Genomic DNA, 20,848 nt, shown 5'->3' on the forward strand with positions numbered 1-20,848 from the left:
TTGTCCACCTGCATCCAGCATCATGCCTAGGCCCTATGTGACCCATTTTATGAGGTGAGTTATCCGGGGAGGGCAGTAGCATTTTCCTGCCTTCTAAGGAGAACCCGGATAGGAGGAGACCCCTGGGAACCTGGGAGAAATGGGGGCATTGAAAGAAGGGAAAAGAGCCAGGTTTGGACTAACAGGAGGTATTGAAGGCATCCTACCCACATCTCGGTTTCCCTCGTTATCAGCCTGGGTGTGCTAGGTAGTAGTAGCACCGTGAGAGGCAGTTCGATATATTGGGCAGAATGACAGTTTTCCTCAAGGTCCCAGAGACAGTAAATAATGAGGCCAGGCTGTGAACCCAGCTGGGTGATTTGAATAATTATCTGTCCTCTGTGAGTCTCTCTGTTTCTCTCCGATCTATAGAAAAAAGATAGGAACACTTCCTTCTAAGGATTGTGAAGATACAATGAGACTGTATATAAAGTTGTCTGAAATATGGTGAGAGTGCTTTGTTGCTGTTCTTATATTGTTATTTGGACTTTTAGTCCTGTCCTCAGACCCTATCTCAGTAAAGGGGTAAGCACAGGAACTCGGTTGTGTTTTCTTTCCAATCCTCATTGTGGACACCTAAGAGGAAGCATGAGTGGAAGAACTGTGGAATTATACAAACATTGGCATGAATTCAATAACTGTTTATTTTATGGGTCAAAATGTCCTCATATGTCATGATTTTCATGGGTGTTATAGTAATCTTTTTCATCAGTCTTAGCTCAGTAATTAGTGAGCTACAGGAGGACACCCCGTGACACCCAGAGACTTAGGAGGCAGGGTCTGATCCTGGTGCTTGGGCTGCCCAGTGATTGTCCAAGACAGCGCCAGGCCAAGTCCCACGGCACAGACAGGTGGCTGAGGGTGGGCTTCTGGTGCCAGGCTGCCACCTGCTAGCTGTGCAGGCCCTGGGTCTGTGATGTAACTTCTATAGGCCTCAGTTTCCCTGTGTGTGAGACTCAGGCCATCATAATAGCTCCCTTACAGGTGTCCAAGGAGATAAAGTGAAGCCAGGATGTGAAACGTTCAAACAGTGTCAGGGACTTAATGAGCCCTCAGTAGACGTGCTTCAGGCCGAGGGATCCTTTGAAGACCCTTTCTCCACATAACTTGTAAGCAAATACAGAGTTTCATACCACATTTTATAGCAGTTTACCTTCAAATCAATCAATAGGGCTTTATCATTGCCTAGTATGCCAGGCACTGTGGTTCCTGTCCCTGTTGGGGACTTCTTCTAAGTCCCCAGATGAAATGGACCAGTTAACTGATGGGAAGATTTATATCATCAAGGCTCCTTTAATTGGTTAATACACATTTTTTTTTAACATACAGAATGTAATATGAAAATATATTCAGAAGTGTACAGACTACTTATGAAATATATTGTATATCATAATGCAAAAGGCTGTTACTATTATGTTGGAACCCTGCAAGAGTACACATACATATGAGTGTCTCCAAATAATCAGCCTGCCCAGACTTTTCTCTAGGGAAAATCTAGTCAAATACCGAGGAACTCAATACCTTCTCTTTGTGTTGCATTGATTCTACTCCTGAATTTGTTTCCAGGGTTCCATTTTCTGAGAGTATACAGAAATTACATTTCTCTCCTGTTTTCTGGTTTCTTATTCCTCAATTATGAAAGCCAACACAGGCCAAACCTCTGGCTCTTGGATAACACAAACAACCACAGCAATGGCCGCGAAGAAACCACACTCCCCCCAGATAAACAGCACAAGGCAGAAGAGGCGATTGTTCAAATCACATTACAAGAAGACCACCATTAGTACTAGCTTAGGTTGTTCTTTGGAGCTCCTTAGGCTTCTGGCTCAGTACTGGCCCCAAAGATTCATCCGGTTTGAGGGCCTGCTGCTCATGAGAGCAAGGGGCTACTGAGGACTCCACTGGCCCAGCCTTTCTGCTATGTGAAGTCGCTCTATTTTCCTGTGAGACTGAGGTAAAAGAATAGTGATCATTCGTGGGGAAAGGAGAATCCTCAGGGAGTTTCTAAAGTAGTGGGAATACATCATGCCCAATAGTTATTTTTTAACATATACTTTTCCTCATTGTATTTTTTTTTAATTTATTTATTCATGAGAGACATGGAGAGAGAGAGAGAGAGACAGAGATATAGGTAGAAGGAGAAGCAGGCTCCATGGTGGGAGCCCAAAATGGGACTCAATCTTGGTACTCTGGGATCATGCCCTGGGCTGAAGGCAGGTGCTCAACCGCTGAGCCACTGAGTCGTCCCTTCTCACTGTATTTCATTTGCTTATTTGTTTGAGAGAGAGGGGGAGCATGTGTGTGAGCATGAGTGGGGGGAGGGGCAGAGGGAGCTGGAGAATCTCAAGCAGACTGCATTGAGCTGAGCTTAGAGCCCAATGCAGGGCTCGATCTCTCAACCCTGGGAAGATGGCTGGAGCTGAAACCAAGAGTTGGATGCTCAACTGACTGAGCCACCCAGGAGCCTCCCTCATTGTATTTCTTTTTTTTTTAAATTTTTTATTTATTTATGATAGTCATACAGAGAGAGAGAGAGAGAGGCAGAGACACAGGCAGAGGGAGAAGCAGGCTCCATGCACCGGGAGCCCGACGTGGGATTCGATCCCGGGTCTCCAGGATCGCGCCCTGGGCCAAGGCAGGCGCCAAACTGCTGCGCCACCCAGGGATCCCCCCTCATTGTATTTCAAAATAAAAATGCAGCACAGAAATACATAGCAAAAATGAGAATGCAGACCTATATTTAGTCATATATTAGTTCTGTATTTTGTTGAGTGAAACACCAGGGTACCAAATTTGAAATGTTGTTCTGATCTCATGTTTGACAAAACATGTATTATTAGTAAAAGCTACCATTTATTTAGCACCTGTTCTGTTTTGGGCACTGTGCTAAGTGATTTACATATATTGTCTTGTTTTATCTGGACATAAATAATAATATGTATTTTAATAAATAATACACCATTTATCCTCATTTTATAGATGTGAAAACTGAGGCTTAGGTTAAGTAAGTTATTCAAGGTCACATGGCCAAAATGTGAGAGAGCTGGGAAGCTGTTGATTCCAACAGTACTATGCATATTGATCTACTGCTCCTAAAAGACAGAGGCCAAGATATATAAAAATGTTAGTAATTGGGGTGTCTGGGTGGTTCAGTGGGTTAAGCATCTGCCTTTGGCTCAGGTCATGATCTTAGGGTCCTGGCATTGAGTCTGCATCAGGCTCCTTGCTCAGCAGGGGGTCTGCTTCTCCCTCTCTCTCTCTGTCCCTCCCCCTGCTTGTGTGCTTGCTCTCTCTCTGTCTCTCTCAAACAAATAAATAAAATCTTTCTAAAAAATGGTAGTAATTGTTATCCATGGGTGTGGAATTTTTTTTTTCTTTTAGCTTATTCGTATTTTCTAATTTTCTTCAGTGAGCTTATTTGCATCATAAATGAAGGGGGAGAAAGAAATTGAACCATAAACAACTTCCTCTTTGCCAAAACAAAAGGAGATAGGGCAGAAAGGAAAGAAGGGAAGGTAAGAAGAAAGTAAGATAAAAGAGAGGAAGAGAAAGGGGAGGGAAAGGAAGGTGGGAGAGGGAGTGAAGGAAGGAAGGAAAGAGGAGGGATGAGAGGGAAGGATGTCTTCCTAAGGTGGCTGTGAGGGGACGTGTGTCCACAGCTCTGTACCGCCTCATTTTGGGTTGGGCCTGGCATTGAATGCAGTCCAGCAGAGAGGGCAGGAGCAGAGGAAACTGTCCTTCAGAACACAAGAGTTGGGCAGGGGACCTGCAGGCGTTTAGAACACCGTGGAAGGTGGAAGGCTGGGTATTGCAGTATGAAGTGAATTGTAATTGATATTGAGATTCTATCTTCTGAAAAGTGTAGTTGTAGCAGAAGACTACTAGCTCCCCAACACTCGCCCCGTTCAAGTGTCAAGGTGTATCTTGGGCGCCAGCAGTGGAAAGGGACAGTGCGGATTAGCAGCTGGAGTGGCAGTTATGTGGGAGAACACAAACAACGTGAGGGCAGCAATGGGACATGGGAGGGTGACCATACAATTTACTTTCTCAATTAAAAGTGTTCTTATTAATCATTAGCTGGGACAGGGCACATAAATTAGACCTCTCCCTGACAAACTGGGAAGTTTGATCATCTTAGAGAGGCCAGATAAATCAGAAGAATCCAGAAACTACAAAAACCAGATAAAGGACATGAATATGAAAAGCAAAGACAAACGTTTTTGCAAGGCCAGCCTCATTAGTAACCAAAGAGATTAAAATTACAACAACAAGAATGTTTCCTTTCACTTTTCAAAATGGCAAAAATCATTTTAAAAAATAACAGAGCTACTATTTATTGAACTCCTGTATATGCAGGTACTTTCTATACCTTCTTCCTAATTTAATAAAGTTTTTTATTTTAAAATAAGTTTATGTTTATTGAAAAGTTGCAAGACTATTACAGAGAGTTCTTATATACCCTATATACTCTGTTTCCTTTTACATTACTGTGGAACATTTGTCACAACTAATGAACCCATAACATTATTATTTTTTTTTTTTAAGTTTTTTTTTTTTTTTAATTTTTATTTATTTATGATAGTCACAGAGAGAGAGAGAGAGACGCAGAGACACAGGCAGAGGGAGAAGCAGGCTCCATGCACCGGGAGCCCGATGTGGGATTCGATCCCGGGTCTCCAGGATCGCGCCCTGGGCCAAAGGCAGGCGCCAAACCGCTGCGCCACCCAGGGATCCCTCATAACATTATTTTTAACTGAAGTCCATACTTTATTTGGGTTTCCTTAATTTTTATCTAATGTTCTTTTCCCATTCATGCTGTCACATTACATTTAGTCGTCATGTCTCCTTAGTGTCTCACACTTCATTGTTTTTGATGACCTTGACAATTTTGAGTACTGATCAGTATTTTGTAGACTGTTCTTCAATTTGGGTTTGTCTAATGTTTTTCCTTATGGTTAGCTATGGGTTTTGTGAAGAAGACCACAGAAGTAAAGTACTATTCTCATCACCTCATATCCAGGATACGTACTATCAACATGGCTCATCACTGTTGATGTCAGCTCTGGTCAGCTGGTAGTATTGTCAGATTTCTCCACTGTAAATAACTCTTTTCCTCCCCTTCCCATACTATACTATTTGGAAGGAAGTTACTATGTAGCCCACACTGAAGGAGTGGGGAGTTATGTTCCACCTCCTTGAGGGTGGTGTATCTACATAATTCTTTCGAATTCTGCACAGAGAGGTGTCTCTTCTTCCTCATTTAATTATTTATATTAGCATGGATTTATGGATGTTTATGTTATACTTTGGGTTGTAATCCAATATTATGTCATTTATTTTGTCAGTCAAATTGTCCTAACTTCCTTTCAGGTTGGCCCCTGTGAGTTCCCAGGCAGGCCCCCAGCATTTGTTTTTTGAGCACTTCCCTACTTTCTGGGACTGTTAAAATGCTCCATGCCCATCTTTTTTTTTTTTTTTTTTTTTCTTAAGATGTTATTTATTTATTCATGAGAGACACACAGAGAGAGGCAGAGACACAGGCAGAGGGAGAAGCAGGCTCCCCAGAGGGAGCCTGATGCAGAACTCGATCCCAGGACCCTGGGATCATGCCCTGAGCCAAAGGCAGACACTCAACCACTGAGCTACCCAGGCATCCCGCTCCATGCCCATCTTATATATTTAATGCCCCAGTCCCAGAATTAGCCATTTTCTCAAGAAGCTCTGGTTCCTTTTCCTAGAGAATGGTTTTAGATACCAAGATCTGGGCCCTAGCTGTGCTTATTGCTACTGGGTGTTGTTACTTCTAGGCACTCTTAGGGTATAGTGCTGTGAACTAGTATGTGTTTATACTACCACACATGTACCTGTATATCGATATTATTTCTCTGTCTGTATCCATCTGTGTCTGTATTAAGCTAAACATGGGCTCATACTTCTGGCTGATTCTCATCCAGTACTGCATGGTTCATTCTAGCTTCTCACTTTGCTTAGCTGAAACCTGTCGTTCCAACAGTGAGAGACTTCCACCACCCACCATACATTTCCTCATGCTCAGTTTTGGTGAGAGTGCTAGAAAATTGACACTGTTGGTGCTATTGGTGTGAGTGTTGGTACAGCCTTTGTGGAAGGCACTTAGGTAGACTATGTCAAAAACCTTAAAGGTATCAGCTGGTCAAAGGTTGGAGCATCAGTTTAGTCTCCAAGGCAGGGAAGGTAGGAGCAGAGTCCCCAGGTGAGAGGAGGGTAGCAGCACTGAGAGGCAGAACACAGACTCAAATTAGCAGCCCTCATTACCCCCTGCAGACGATTGAGAGCCAACGTTTCCCATCAACCCTCACCTGCAGACCTGTAGCTGATGGTAATAGGGAAGCAAAACATTTGATGGGTGAGTGCTGCAAATTCAATTCTTCATTAGACATGTTTTCTTGATGTTTTTAAAAGGGATTTGTTCATGGTTTACCTCTGAGAACAGATGACTGATAATCGTTGGGAATCCATTATTATTTGAAATTTAAAAACCAAAGATATACTCCTATTCATGGAGAGTTTACAATCTAAATTGTGAGGTTTTTATTTATTTATTTATTTTAAGAGGGAGAGAGAGGGAAGGGTGGGACAGAGGGAGAGGGAAAGAGAGAATCTTAAGCAGGCTCTATGCCCAATGCAGACCCCGACATGGGGCTCGATCTTACCACCCTGAGATCAGGACCTGAGCATTGGATATAAAGAGTTGGATGCTTAATCAACTGAGCCACCCGGGCACCTTGATATTGTGAGATTTATGCCCGTAAATGATCAACCTGAAAAACAACTCAGGCATTTTTTGTTAAAAACAAACAAACAAACAAAATACCTGGGACAAACAGCCAAATATTCCACTCTGGTTACTGAGCCCTTCCAGGTGCCGTGTGTTGTCACAGCATCTGCACTGGTCACCTCTGAAGCTGCTGCTTCCTCACAGTACACGTGTGGTATGTGACACAAACATAGGAGCTGGAGTAGAGAATTCCATAGACTTTTTTCAAAGTATCAACTACAAAGGGACAGAAGTCTGTTGAAGTAAGAGAGAGAAGAGTACCTAATTCCTAACAAGAAATAATAATTGTAAACTATCATTGTTTATCTGAGAAGGGATTAGTGAGGATTCACGTATCAAAATGAACTCCCCCAAGTTTCTCTCTGCTCTTAATTTGATAGGTATGTTGCTAAGACTTTGAAGGAATTGCTGTGATAGTTCAATTCTTTGGTGCTAGGGAGAATCTGGGGGAGGAGAGGCCATCCAGGTGAGCTGGAGGGAAGAGGAGGAAAGAGTATTTACTACTTCTTCCAGGTGGTTTGGGGAAGATAAGTCAAATTTGGAGAAAACTATAAAAAAATTTAATTAAGTTGTGGCTACATCTGAAGAACAGGATTTCCCTTCAAAGCAGGAATTGTGGGAGATGTTCAAGTTGGCTGGCTGTGTATTCTAACAACAATCATACTAATTGTAATTATTTGTAGGTTATAAACAACTGAAAGGGCGTCTGAAAGCCAAGTTTTAGATAAAGTAGAACAATTGAGAGAGGAAATAGAACTCTGAGGTATAGAAGGCATTCTGCAAAATCCCCAGGTGTAGTCACAGTGTCACCATCCAGTCATGGTTTATGTTTGGAAGGAGAACAATAGGGCAACAAAAGTCAAAAGATATTGAATTGGCATTTAAAAAAATGAAGTGCATTGTTTTCCAAAAAGTTCCCTTGTTTACCTGTGTGTTGCAAAGAAGTTACCATTCATTCATGATTCTCTGCACGCCTCCATACCTCCCAGAGATTTGGTTAAAACCCCCATCACTCCCTGGATTCCCATATAACACTCTCCACTGATGCCTGCACCAAGGTATATTACTAGGAGTGGTGTTGTGCAGGCTAACTGAAGTTGGGAAGCCCTCTGGCACAGACAAGGCTAATCATTTAAAGAAAAGGGCAAGCGGATGGCAGCCTGGGTGGCTCAGCGGTTTGGTGCCTGCCTTGGGCCCAGGGCGTGATCCTGGAGTCCCAGGATCGAGTCCCACGTCGGGCTCCCTGCATGGAGCCTGCTTCTCCCTCTGCCTGTGTCTCTGCCTCTCTCTGTGTCTATCATAAATAGATAAATTAAAAAAAAAAAGAAAAGAAAAGGGCAAGGGGCTTGTTGTTGAGCCACGGGCATCTTGAACAGTTATTCTAGCTTAAACCTGTATCAGTCATGTATGACAACAGGTGGGTGGTCCCTTTATGGGTCCATGTTACTGGAAAGAACTAAGGGAACTGTGATGATTTCATCCTGCAGGGAAGGTGAAATGGGCATCTTAGAGAGCCTTGGACTAGTGTCTGAGAGGGTTGGTGATTCTCTGTAGAGTTCATCAGTGTCCTCCCAACCACGGCCCTTTGAACTAAGGCTTGGGTTGTCTGTACAAGGGAAATGAGGCAAGCACAAGGAAAGAACAGTAGAAGTTAGGAGATTTGAGATATAAGATGACAAGCATCAGCCTTGATGGTGCTCATTTTTGGTGATGGGAAATGGAACTCTAGACCCTATAGCAGGGACCTCAATATTGAGGGTAGGAGACTAGTGGCCATTGGTTGTTGAACTATCACTTATATGCAATGCACAAGACATCATCACACAGAACTAGATCAGGGTAGGACAAAGAAGGACCATGATGTGCCATGGTGTCAAGAAGATTGGTTATAGGGCACACATAGATCCTTGGGGCCACACAGACCTTGTTGGTAGTAATGTAAAGGAGAGAGAGCCAGAGTTGCATGGATAAGGCTAGAGCCCAATTGATGCTCTTACTTGATTAGAAATTCCATTTTTATACCACCCTGACACTCTCCATCCTGTAATCAGCTGGTAAAAAGGATGACTTGAGAAACAGATTTCATTCTTTTTATTCTTTGAAAAGGGTAGAAGGGAGAGAGGAAAGCTCCTACAGCTTTAAATGTCTTCAGCACTCGTGGCAATCTTATATCACCTGGGATGTATTTTTTTGTCCTCCCTTCTAGAGTCGAAGTTCATGGAGGGGACTATATTTTTATCTTTATATCCTCCACATGTGCTAAAACAGCAGAAACAAAGCACGTGCTCAGCAAGTGCTTGTGAATGAATGGAAGATATATAACCTAAAGCAGGCACTGTGTTAGGTGCTTTATTCAGGTTGAATTTTAATCTCTAGTGAAATTGTTTTTGTACAGAAGGGGGGGATACCTGGACAGCTTTTCAAAATTTGCCCTTCACAACCACAGAGCTGGAGTTTAGAGACCCATCAGTCTAGGACTGCACACAGTGTGATCGGTGGATCGATCCTGGGATGATGTGGTCGGTCATCGGTTTGTGGTAAGTACAGAGACGGAAAGTATTTAGAACCTTTTATGGTATTTGACATTGCAGAAACATCTAGTCCTGTGATCATTTTTCTAGTACTTCATATTTGTGACAGTATTACAATAGTGGTTTACGAGGGATTGAGAATGAAAGAGACAAAAAGGTCTGTCTTCTTTCCCACCTCAAAGTACACATTTATAGTTTGGTTCTCCACCTTTTCAGAGAGGCATCGTGGCATAAAGACAGGCCCATCATGGCATAAAGAAGGCTACCGAAGTGGGAATCTGGTTCTTCTGTGTTCTAGATGTTACTTAATCTCTGTTTCTTGGTTTCCTCTGCTGTAAAAATGGGTTACGATGAAGACAGTTTTTTTTGTACCTACCTCCTGAGGTGGTTGTGATGATCGAGTCCACATACATAAAGCCATTAGAACAGGGCCTGCCATGTAGTGAATGTGGCACAATTACTGGCCTCTGTTATTTTTATGGATGAAAAGCAGGCCCAGAGAAGTGGTGAGAGTTGCTTGTGGTTACACAGCTACTCAGAGAAAGACCTGGGTCCCTGGACATCTCAGCAGACTCTGTGTTCTCATGGTTTCTTCTCTTTAGTTCAAATCTTCCTCTACCAACAATGATCATATTCTCTGAATTCTCTCATACTCTTTCCTCACCCTGTGCTTACTCCCTAATTGCTCTGTGCCCTCCCCACACTGTTTACTGTAGAACACATCTGTGTCATGGTGTTGCTTCCCCCCTGACCACAGTGGAATTACTGCTCTGTCCTGTGTTCTGGGGCTTTCATTTCTTTACTGGAGTCATCACAGAGATTACCTGGGCTGGCCGATCTCCTGACGGAGCACCAACTCTGCTGTTTAACAAAACAATGAGGACGTGTCACAAGAACACTGCAGCAAAGATGAGCGGTGACTGCAAATGTTTATGAAAATGATGACTGATTTTCCCGCAAAGAAAATGAATCACACAATATGCTGCTGATGCAGGCCATTAAGTCAGTCCTTGTGGGACAAGCTATATTGACCTGTCATGGAAAGAACAGTGGGCAAGAATGGACAACATGTTTTAATTTCCATCAGACTCTGCCCATATGAGGGAACTGATTTTAGAGAGTCTTACTTATGTTTTGTCAAAAAACAAAACAACCAATTTAAAAAAATCTGCTCCCTGGACCATTTGCTAGGCCTCCTAAAAACTGTAGATTTTGAGAAGATAAAGAACACCGTTCTCCTCATAAAACGCCTCTCCTCCCACAAGGCTTTACAAAACCATTTTCAAACCCTTTCTAAGTTTTATGTCCTTGGACCTCTTGTATGCATACTGTATTTCTTAAAAAATAATTTATTGAGGATTCACAGTATGCTGGGCTCTTTTCTAAGAGTTTTATGTATGTTAACTCATTTGATCTTCACAACCACCCTAGGAAATACCTTATCCCCATTTTAAGTTGGGGCACAGAGTGATTCAGGAACTTGCAGGGTGAATGTGCTCCTGGCAGGTGTCCGCTGGGGTCACCTACTCAACACCGCATGAGGAGCAAGGAAGGGAATGCCACTTAGGTCTCTGCCCCTCAGCCGCCCCTTACGCCCCTTCTCCCTTATTCTCTGACAGCATAGCATTCTACTTTTTGTTCTGTGGGGCAATGGCAGGGTCATCATTAGAAGTTCCTACTACTTCCTGTCCATCTTACTCTGCTTTAGAACAAATCTGAATAACGAAGTCAGGGAAATGTAAATACCGGCCCCACAGTCTGAAGTAAGTGCATCCCCAGGACTTTGGCTTTCTCCTCAGAATGACACTCCTCAGATTTGTCTTGCATTTACAGTAAGATGTTTTTAGGAGGGAGGGAGGGAGAGAGAGAAAGAGAAAGGGACTGTGGAATAATAGGAGATATTTTAGAAGCTCTGGGATTTAATTGTTAACCCTGTCATTGATGAACTTTTCATTGCTTGGGTAGAAATTGGGGTGAGAATATTGAGGAATTTCCCTAAATGGTTTGTGGCCAATGGCCAGATTTTTGTACCTTTTTTTTTTTTTTTTTACTGTTAGAAAGCAAAAATACTGAAGGAAGAAGAAGAAATAATATGATTTAAAATTACATAAGCAGCAAGTAGGTTCTTATAACAGTTTGGATTCCAGTATTATTCCAGTGATCTTAAGAAGGCTACCTCAAAGCAAATATCAAACAAACAAACAAACAACAACAACAACAACAACAAAAAAAACACTGAAAGACTAGATTGACTAATTTTGAACTGGTTCTATTTGACATTAAATAATATTAGTATATACAAAAGTCTAGATGGATGAGATGTCACTAATCTCTCTATATTTTATAAGCTTCCATAGTATGACAGATACTGTACTGATTGGGAAAGGCATATTCTCTAGCCTAGAGCAAATTAAATCTAATCCAGACACAAATAATAATCAGTGTAATACTGCCATGCTGCCCAATGCCCAGAGAAAAAAAGATTTTTATGGTTTCAGTTGGCCTTTCATTTAGTAAATGTTGTATAAGGTGACCAGCAAGACTTCAGTGTCTCCAGCACACTGCTTGTAAACGTGAGTTGAAAGACCTGGGCATATAACTCAAGTTTGCATTGGAGATAGTTCTGGAGCTTGTCTTGCCCACCCTTTTTTGATGAGTATAGGAAGACTAGGCAAGGGTATACTTGCCAGAAAATAAGAGAAAGATAGATTGGAAAAAATTACAAACTTTTAGACATGATTAAAATCTTTGAATGTGAGATCATTATCTCTGTACATGTTATGTTCTTTAATTAATTTTGGTACTTTAGGAAACAATAAAGCACTGTCAGCTTGAAAAAATTTAATGTAGCATTTAGAAAATGAAACACAAACAACCCATTTTCTAGCTTTGGAAGTGAAATATAGACAATTTATGTTAAGTAAAAGAATTTTACAGAACTCCAGATTTATAGAACCAGATCGCAGAGCCTTGAATTTAAGGATTTTTGTGGGGAGAAAGGTAGGAAGTCTAAACCGCATCACAATCATACAGTGGCTCCTACTGGCTGGGTGTTAGAATGTGGCACAGATCTATCAAATTAGAAAGAAAAAGAAGCTTCCAGAGAGAATCACTGTGGATTTAGTGGATCCTCAAATTTATGGTACATGATATTCAGGGGAGTCAGTGTATAGGTAAGACAGGGCCTTGGCCATGGTGGGTAAAGCAGAGATCGCTGACATAGATTATCGCTGGTGGGATTGTATTGTCCGAGTATTCATAGCACAGTGAATTCTCCACACCAAGGAGTGAGTCCTCAGACACACTTAGAGAAGCTCAAGATGGAAGATTTGGGTTGTGTTACACAACAGCGAGTGCAGGGCTGACAAGAGGAACATTGAGGACGCAGGGGACCTCCCCAAACCAGTCTCCCTGTGCTCCAAATACCTCTGTCCTCTGTTGTTCTGATGCTGACCTGAGCCTGTTGACCACATCTTTCATGGTCCACTCTTCATCTGATGCTTGGTCTGCTCAGTATTTGTCCCTGTACCAACTTCTCCCGCTGGACAAAGTCATTGCATATCCTCTGTGCTTGCTGATTCAGTTTGAACAGCTGCCTGACTTGCCAAACATTGGTTTACACATTTTCCAAAGTTAAAACATGATTGTCAGTTTCATAATTTTGCTTAAGATTGATGCTGTGGGTAACCATTGTGTGTAGTAGCTAATGCTGATTGTGATGTTGGTTAAAAGGAAAGAGCAAGAAGCAATAAAACCAATTGATGATTATATAGTTGTGTTTTTAGTTAGTAAGCCCATCATCTATCCATAAGACTTAAGTTACAAAATTACCCGTTGTATTTTTCCCTCTCATTTCTCCTGCTACTTCAGGAAAGTTAACTTGCCTAGAAAAAAGTAAAGAAGAGTTTTGAATGTTTAAAATTCACAGAAAATGTTTCCTCCTTTGCTAATTGTTATAATGTTTAAAGACCCAGGACAATAAATAAGCAAAAGTAATAAAAAAACACATTGTTCTCTGTGTAATAGAATTCACATTTGAATATAGTCAAAGGCAAAATACTATAATTGTTTGAACATATTTTCCCTACTGTTTCATAGAGTTACATTAATGTTAAATAGATGAATCATGGGCAATTTTATTTATGGGTTATATGCTCTTTCACATTTACTAGTTATATCTATAAAATATGGACTTTATATAAATTTTAGAAACATTTGATATATAAGTTTATAAGTATGTATATTTACTAATATAAATATGCCGTTTAACAAATAATGTATTTTTGTTCTCATTTATGACATATGCTATGAATAATTTCTATTAAATCTCATGTAATCAGAAACTCACAGTGTGATGATCTTTTTTCAGAATCTTGGCTCCCATGCTGGGTAATATTATTTCTCTGAGATGTACAAATAGTTTCAATTTTTTAAAAATGTAATTTGCAGCTATGTAGTTTTCTTCTAATACAGAGCAGGGGTCAACAAAAAATCCTGGCTAACTGTAAAGCAATTAGGAAAATCCTCATTAATTTGAGTATTTAATTTTTGCTTTTACTTGTAGCAACATTATTTTCTCTGGTAAAACACTAATTTCTAATTCAACAAATAACATTAAGACAGAGGAAGATGAGATGGAGAGACAAAAAGAGAATTTGAAAAGCCGTAAAGTAGCTTATAAAAAACCAATAGTTTTTCTTTTTGACTGGCAGCTGCCAACTTCTTTCCCTGCAGCTGTATCAGACATGGTCAAAAGAATCTTCTTGAAAGAGAAATGAAATATATGTTTAATTATGTCTTTAAGCTTATGTAGGAAATCACTTTTCTATCCTACAGAACTAAAGAACTACTCATGTTAATTTAACATTGTGCTTCCTGAATTATTTTTATATTACCATGCTGACTAAGGTCATGAATGCATGGGCCTAAACCATGTTAATCCCAAATCAATATGCCTCTTTTGTTATTTTAGATATTAAGCACAGTAAGCGTGGTAGTGTATAGATTTTTGACAAGTGGCTTGGAAAATGAGCTCATTTTATGATATGAACTATTGAAAATGGAATTTGTGACTATTCAGATGAAAACTACTTTTTTCTTTTTTTAAACTCATTGAAACTAAGCAAACCAAACTCAATTTTTCCAGTGCAATTGTCAGTTCTGTTACCATGTGCCCTTTTGATGGACTACGTGATTAAACAGTGGCAAACATTTCAGGCTGATTGCCAGAGACTCATATTTAGATCCTGGGCTTCCCTTTTGGAATATGCAAATGGAATTTATGCCTCTGGTGATAATAGTGAATTTGCAAAGATAATAAGAGAATAATATGAATTTCATTAAGTAAAATTTATCTTCATGTTCAATAGATTAGATTACACTACTTTTTAATGTTCCGAATTTCTACAATCTTCTTGATGGCCTCTGTTTTTCTGCTCTGCTTCATTTACTAACAAAAAAAATTCTTGAATGTTTTCTTAGGTAGTATTTTGGTAGTCTCACCACTGTTACTGTTGATCAGATAATGCCAAACAATTGCTAGATAGCTATTTAAGTTTGGAAAGAGCAAGTAATACCCCTCACCCTTTGTTTTTTTTTTTTTTATAGTCGGCACAGTACTCAAATGGATTATCCAATGGAATACGTTTTTGAATACTCAGCAAGGGGTGTGATGATGACATGGAGTCAGCATGAGCAAAGCAGTCCCTCACCGGACTGCAGGCTCTGTACAGGGAAGCATCATTTTGTTGTATGCACCATTGTAGTTCCAGCCCCAGGAAAGCACTTCTCACTTGAATACATTCATCAAATCTTTTGAAAGAATGAATAAAACAAATTAGGGCAATGCAAACTAATATCAATTCCTGTTTTGATGTTTATGTTACCAATTAGGGAGACTACTGGAATCCACCCATAAAGTATACCTGGATTTCAGCAAGATATTAATCATTTTGTACATGATATCTTTTAGGGGAAGATGAGTATGTGTTAGGTCACAGCTTAGTTACTTTAGAGCCTGACCAGTGGTCACTCCAAAAATACCTGTTGAAAAAAAAAAAAGAAGCCTCTGGAGAGTAGCTGCATGGCATGTTGTGGTGCTTCTACTTAAATCTTCTTCATTAAGATGAATGAAGACATTCATAAATTAGGTGACAGCAGACTTACAGTTCATACAGAACACAAGGGGCTGATGGAGTAGATAGATTATAAAAGGATGAAATATTGAAAGAATAATGCAAATGCTTATTAGCATCTAGATTCAAAAAGAATGGATTATTTTAAGATTTGCGTGGAATCAGAAAAGACCCCGAATAGCCAGGGGAATTTTAAAAAAGAAAACCATATCTGGGGGCATCACAATGCCAGATTTCAGGTTGTGCTACAAAGCTGTGGTCATCAAGACAGTGTGGTACTGGCACAAAAACAGACACATAGATCAATGGAACAGAATAGAGAACCCAGAAGTGGACCCTGAACTTTATGGTCAACTAATATTCAATAAAGGAGGAAAGACTATCCATTGGAAGAAAAACAGTCTCTTCAATAAATGGTGCTGGGACAAGTGGACATCCACATGCAGAAGAATGAAACTAGACCACTCTCTTTCACCATACACAAAGATAAACTCAAAATGGATGAAAGATCTAAATGTGAGACAAGATTCCATCAAAATCCTAGAGGACAACACAGGCAACACCCTTTTTGAACTTGGCCACAGTAACTTCTTGCAAGATACATCCACGAAGGCAAAAGAAACAAAAGCAAAAATGAACTATTGGGACTTCATCAAGATAAGAAGGTTTTGCACAGCAAAGGATACAGTCAACAAAACTAAAAGACAACCTACAGAATGGGAGAAGATATTTGCAAATGACGTATCAGATAAAGGGCTAGTTTCCAAGATCTATAAAGAACTTCTTAAACTCAACACCAAAGAAACAAACAAACACCAAAGAATCATGGTTGGATTCAATCATGAAATGGGCAAAAGACATGAAGAGAAATCTCACAGAGGAAGACGTAGACATGGCCAACATGCACATGAGAAAATGCTCTGCATCACTTGCCATCAGGGAAATACAAATCAAAACCACAATGAGATACCACCTCACACCAGTGAGAATGGGGAAAATTAACAAGGCAGGAAACCACAAATGTTGGAGAGGATGTGGAGAAAAGGGAACCCTCTTACACTGTTGGTGGGAATGTGAACTGGTGCAGCCACTCTGGAAAACTGTGTGGAGGTTCCTCAAAGAGTTAAAAATAGACCTGCCCTAAGACCCAGCAATTGCACTGCTGGGGATTTACCCCAAAGATACAGATGCAATGAAACGCTGGGACCCCTGCACCCCGGTGTTTCTAGCAGCAATGTCCACAATAGCCAAACTGTGGAAGGAGCCTTGGTGTCCATCGAAAGATGAATGGATAAAGAAGATGTGGTTTATGTATACAATGGAATATTCCTCAGCTATTAGAAATGACAAATACCCACCATTTGCTTCAATGTGGATGGAACTGGAGGGTATTATGCTGAGTGAAGTAAGTCACTCGGAGAAGGACAAACATTATATGTTCTCATTCATTTGGGGAATATAAATAATAGTGAAAGGGAATATAAGGGAAGGGAGAAGAAATGTGTGGGAAATATCAGAAAGGGAGACAGAACGTAAAGACTGCTAACTCTGGGAAACGAACTAGGGGTGGTGGAAGGGGAGGAGGGCGGGGGGTGGGAGTGAATGGGTGATGGGCACTGGGGGTTATTCTGTATGTTGGTAAATTGAACACCAATAAAAAATAAATTAAAAAAAAACAAAAAGTATAAAAACTATAGGTTGACAAAAATGGAATTTTCCGGTAATTAAATATATAATATAAATTACACTTGCAATGTAGTTTGATTGCAAGCCCAGTGTGAACCAACAATAACCTGATATGATCACTAAAATGTAAATATGATTTGGGGCTGCATTAATACATACTTAATTAACCTTGGGTCTGTGATTCATGAAACCTCTGATACTGTATGCATCACCTATGTGTATTTATTTTTTTTAGGAGAAAGTTTTCTTACCTTTTATTAAATTCTTTTTTTTTTTTTTAAAGATTTTATTTATTTATTCATGAGGGACACAGAGAGAGGCAGAGACACAGGCAGAGGTAGAAGCAGGCTCCATGCAAGGAGCCTGATGTGGGACTTGATCCCGGGACTCCAGGATCACACCCTGGGCCGAAGGCAGGCTCCAAACCGCTGAGCCGCCCGGGGATCCCCCTTTTATTAAATTCTTAATGAGAACAGTGATTCACATAATATTAGGATCTACCAGTTCAGAAGATCAGTAACAGTCCTATTTGTATACAGATCAGGTCAAAGTATAGTTGCACCATTGTAATCAATTCTTGGAAATACATTTTAAGAGTAACAGTGATAAACTGAAGCATCTCTGGGAGGTAAGCTGCCATTGTGAAAGATCTGAAAAACATGACCTATGAAAGTAGGACTGAAGGAACTGGAGGGCTGGGCTTGGAAAGGAAAGATTGTAGAGATATTGCATGACTCAAAAAAATGGTTGTTTCGATTGGGAAAAGCTATAAATACTGACAGTATCTAGTACTGCTGAGAATTTGAGGAAATGGAGAGTCTCATAATCTGTTAGTGGGTGTGAAATGCTATGGTTGTGTTGCGAGGCAATTTGGCACAATTGATTAAATCAATGTTTATTTATAGGTAATTTAGAGAAATTTTGTGCACAAGTGCATATGTGCAAAAGTACAAATACAAAGAAATTTATAAGAGTATTTAGCAGTTTTATTAATTTCCCCAACTTGGAAATATCCTAAGGGTTTATCATAGTTAGGTTGTATCCTTGATATTACTGTGGGATACCATGCAGCAGTGAAAATGAAAGAGGCAGATCTCTAGGTTTTGATAGACAAAATATCATCAAGATTTATTAAGTGGAAAAAAATAGCATGCTGAGTATAATAGGTATGTATGGAAAAGCCCTAAAAAAAAGATACATTCCCTTATATGTATAAAGAGATATGCAGATATGCATATGGAATAATTTATAACAAGCTGACAATAATGGTCCCCTCTTTGGGATTCAGGGAGGGTCAAGGGGCTCCTTATTTGCATAAATTGTAATTTTTACATAAAAATGTATTGAAGTGGTTTAAAAAATAGGAACAAATAATAAGTGGAAGTTATAAATGAATAAATGTGAATAACTAAAATTTTAGAGGATTTATACATGGAAAAACGGTTAAAGTCCCTTTTCTATGTAGATCCCCAAACAGGGCCAGTTGTATTAGGCTTATTTTAATTCTGTATAAGGAAGCATTTTCTAGGATTAGAAATGTTTTAAAATGGAATTGGTTGTCAATTATTAGCTCCATTCTCATTGGAAGGGTTGAAACAGAGCTTAGTTAATTATTAACTATTCCCAAGATGTTCTAAAAAGAATCATCCTAGTCAATGGGAAAGACTAGTAAAATAAATTTCAATTTTGTGAGTTTATGATTCTGGGGCTAGCTAACGTCTAAGTGCCCTTTTGATTATATATTCCACCATTCTCATTTAGAGTTCCTTGACTTAGTAACCAGTCTTTTGTTTCCCCATATCCTCAGTTTACCTCTATAATTTTATTTCCTTTCATGATTTCTTCCATGCCCAATGTTTCCCAAAGTGTGGGAGGCATACCAGTGGTTCTAGAGGTGACTTTGAGTGCTTACATAAATAAGGCATTAAAGAATATTGAATCACTGAATTATCAAATCAGTGGGGAAAATAGTTTTCGACCTTTTCAGTACTTTTGGCTGGAGTCAGGAAGAAAATTGTTAATGTTTTTCTAGTACTTGATAGTACTTGATACTTCCCTTTTTAAAAGCAAGTGCAAGAAGCTTTTGAGCTTTGAACTTATCAACAAATACATATACATAGGTAAATAATATATATATATATATTTTTTTGGTAAATAATATTATTTTGTTTTTCTTGAATGTGTTATGGTTACTATTTGTTTCTGGTGGCTGCAGTATGAACTGCTGGTTACCTATTCAATATACATTACTCCCTCTTCTTTACTAAAGGAATCTCTTTGTTATTGATAGTGGCAGTGTGCCAGCTAAAGAACTAAAATCCCTTTTCTTACAGCTAGGTGTGGTCATGTGTCTTGGTTTTTGGCCAGTGGAATAAGCAGAAATGCCATGTATGATATCCAGGAAGGATGCTTAAATAGTGCTTGTTTATCCTCAGATACAATTGCACACTATCTGCCCTAGCCCCATTCTTCCTGCTTCTCAGATAGATGAGATGGCTAGAGAAGCAGCCGCTGAACTGGAACATTAAGCAATCTTGAGAACAAAGGACTCATACTAAGAAAGGCAAAGCAGAAAAATAGGATACTGGTCCCTAGTTACTATGATGCTGCCATAGCTAAGATTGGATTTCCTATGTCTTGACTACTTTTGAATGAGAGATTTATCTGTTTTAGCTGTTATTATTTTAGGTGGGTATATAAAGGAGCACAATCCAAACTGATACAGCAAATATTATTGGTTTTTCTAATTATGTCAGTGAATCAAAATTTACTTCTACAACAAACTTGTTTCACTGGTATGTATTGGATCCAATCTAATTTTGGAGTTTATTTTTTGAGTAGATTTAACTGTTTATAAGGACTGATACTTCATGACTTTTATTCTTTCTTCAAAGTCTTCCAAAGAACAAAGAAAAATTTGCTGTTTCTCTCTCTCCTTTAAAAGATTTATTATCTATTTTATTGAGCGTGTGCAAGGATGGAGAGAATCTTCAAACAGGCTCCCCACTGTGTGTGGAGCTCAACCTGGGGCTCCATCTCACAACCCATGAGATCATGAACTGAGGCAAAACCAAGAGTCAACTGACTGAGCCACCTAGGGGCCCCTGCTAGTTCCCTTTAATGGAAAAAATACATTCAATCTTGTAGTTACTATGTGAGTCCATTAAACCCTTTTGTAAATCTACAATATATTATGAGATCTTAGTGACCTTGTTATTATCACTGTTTTTTAGATCTTAGAACATGGTGCTAATTCATCATATGAGGAATTATTTAATCATTATCAGTTATTAACTGGACCAAACTAGGCCAGTTAGGCCAAACAAGACTGAAATTAAAAAAAAAAAAAAGAATGATAGAATACCCTAAATTTGAGGCCCTCAAAAGAATGATATAATAAATAAAATCACCATTCTTCAGCTTTCTTATTATGTTGTCCAAAGCATTGCATCATATTTCTTTCAAAAAATTAAAAAAAATGTTTATTAAAACATTGTTTTGTTGAAGTATAAGTGACATATGATATTGTATTAATTTCAGATACATAGTGTAATGATTTTATATATCTATATCTATATCTATCTATCTATCTATCTATATATATATAGTAGAAATAATCACAATAGATCTGAAAATACAGA

At 39.4% G+C, this 20,848-nt stretch overlaps 1 protein-coding gene and 1 long non-coding RNA gene across 4 annotated transcripts in view; one reads left to right on the forward strand and one right to left on the reverse strand.

Moving 5' to 3' along the window:
- CDH20 (cadherin 20) overlaps positions 1-20,848 on the reverse strand; it is a 215,236-nt gene that overhangs the window by 113,976 nt on the left and 80,412 nt on the right. The gene's annotated exons all lie outside the window — the stretch shown is intronic.
- LOC140612540 (uncharacterized) lies at positions 898-16,525 on the forward strand. Its single transcript, XR_012013713.1, has 3 exons — positions 898-1,148; positions 9,252-9,393; positions 14,995-16,525. It is a non-coding gene; the product is annotated as an uncharacterized lncRNA (long non-coding RNA).

The sequence above is a fragment of the Canis lupus genome, chromosome 1 (genome assembly GCF_048164855.1).
Source record: "Canis lupus baileyi chromosome 1, mCanLup2.hap1, whole genome shotgun sequence".
Lineage (NCBI taxonomy): Eukaryota > Metazoa > Chordata > Mammalia > Carnivora > Canidae > Canis > Canis lupus.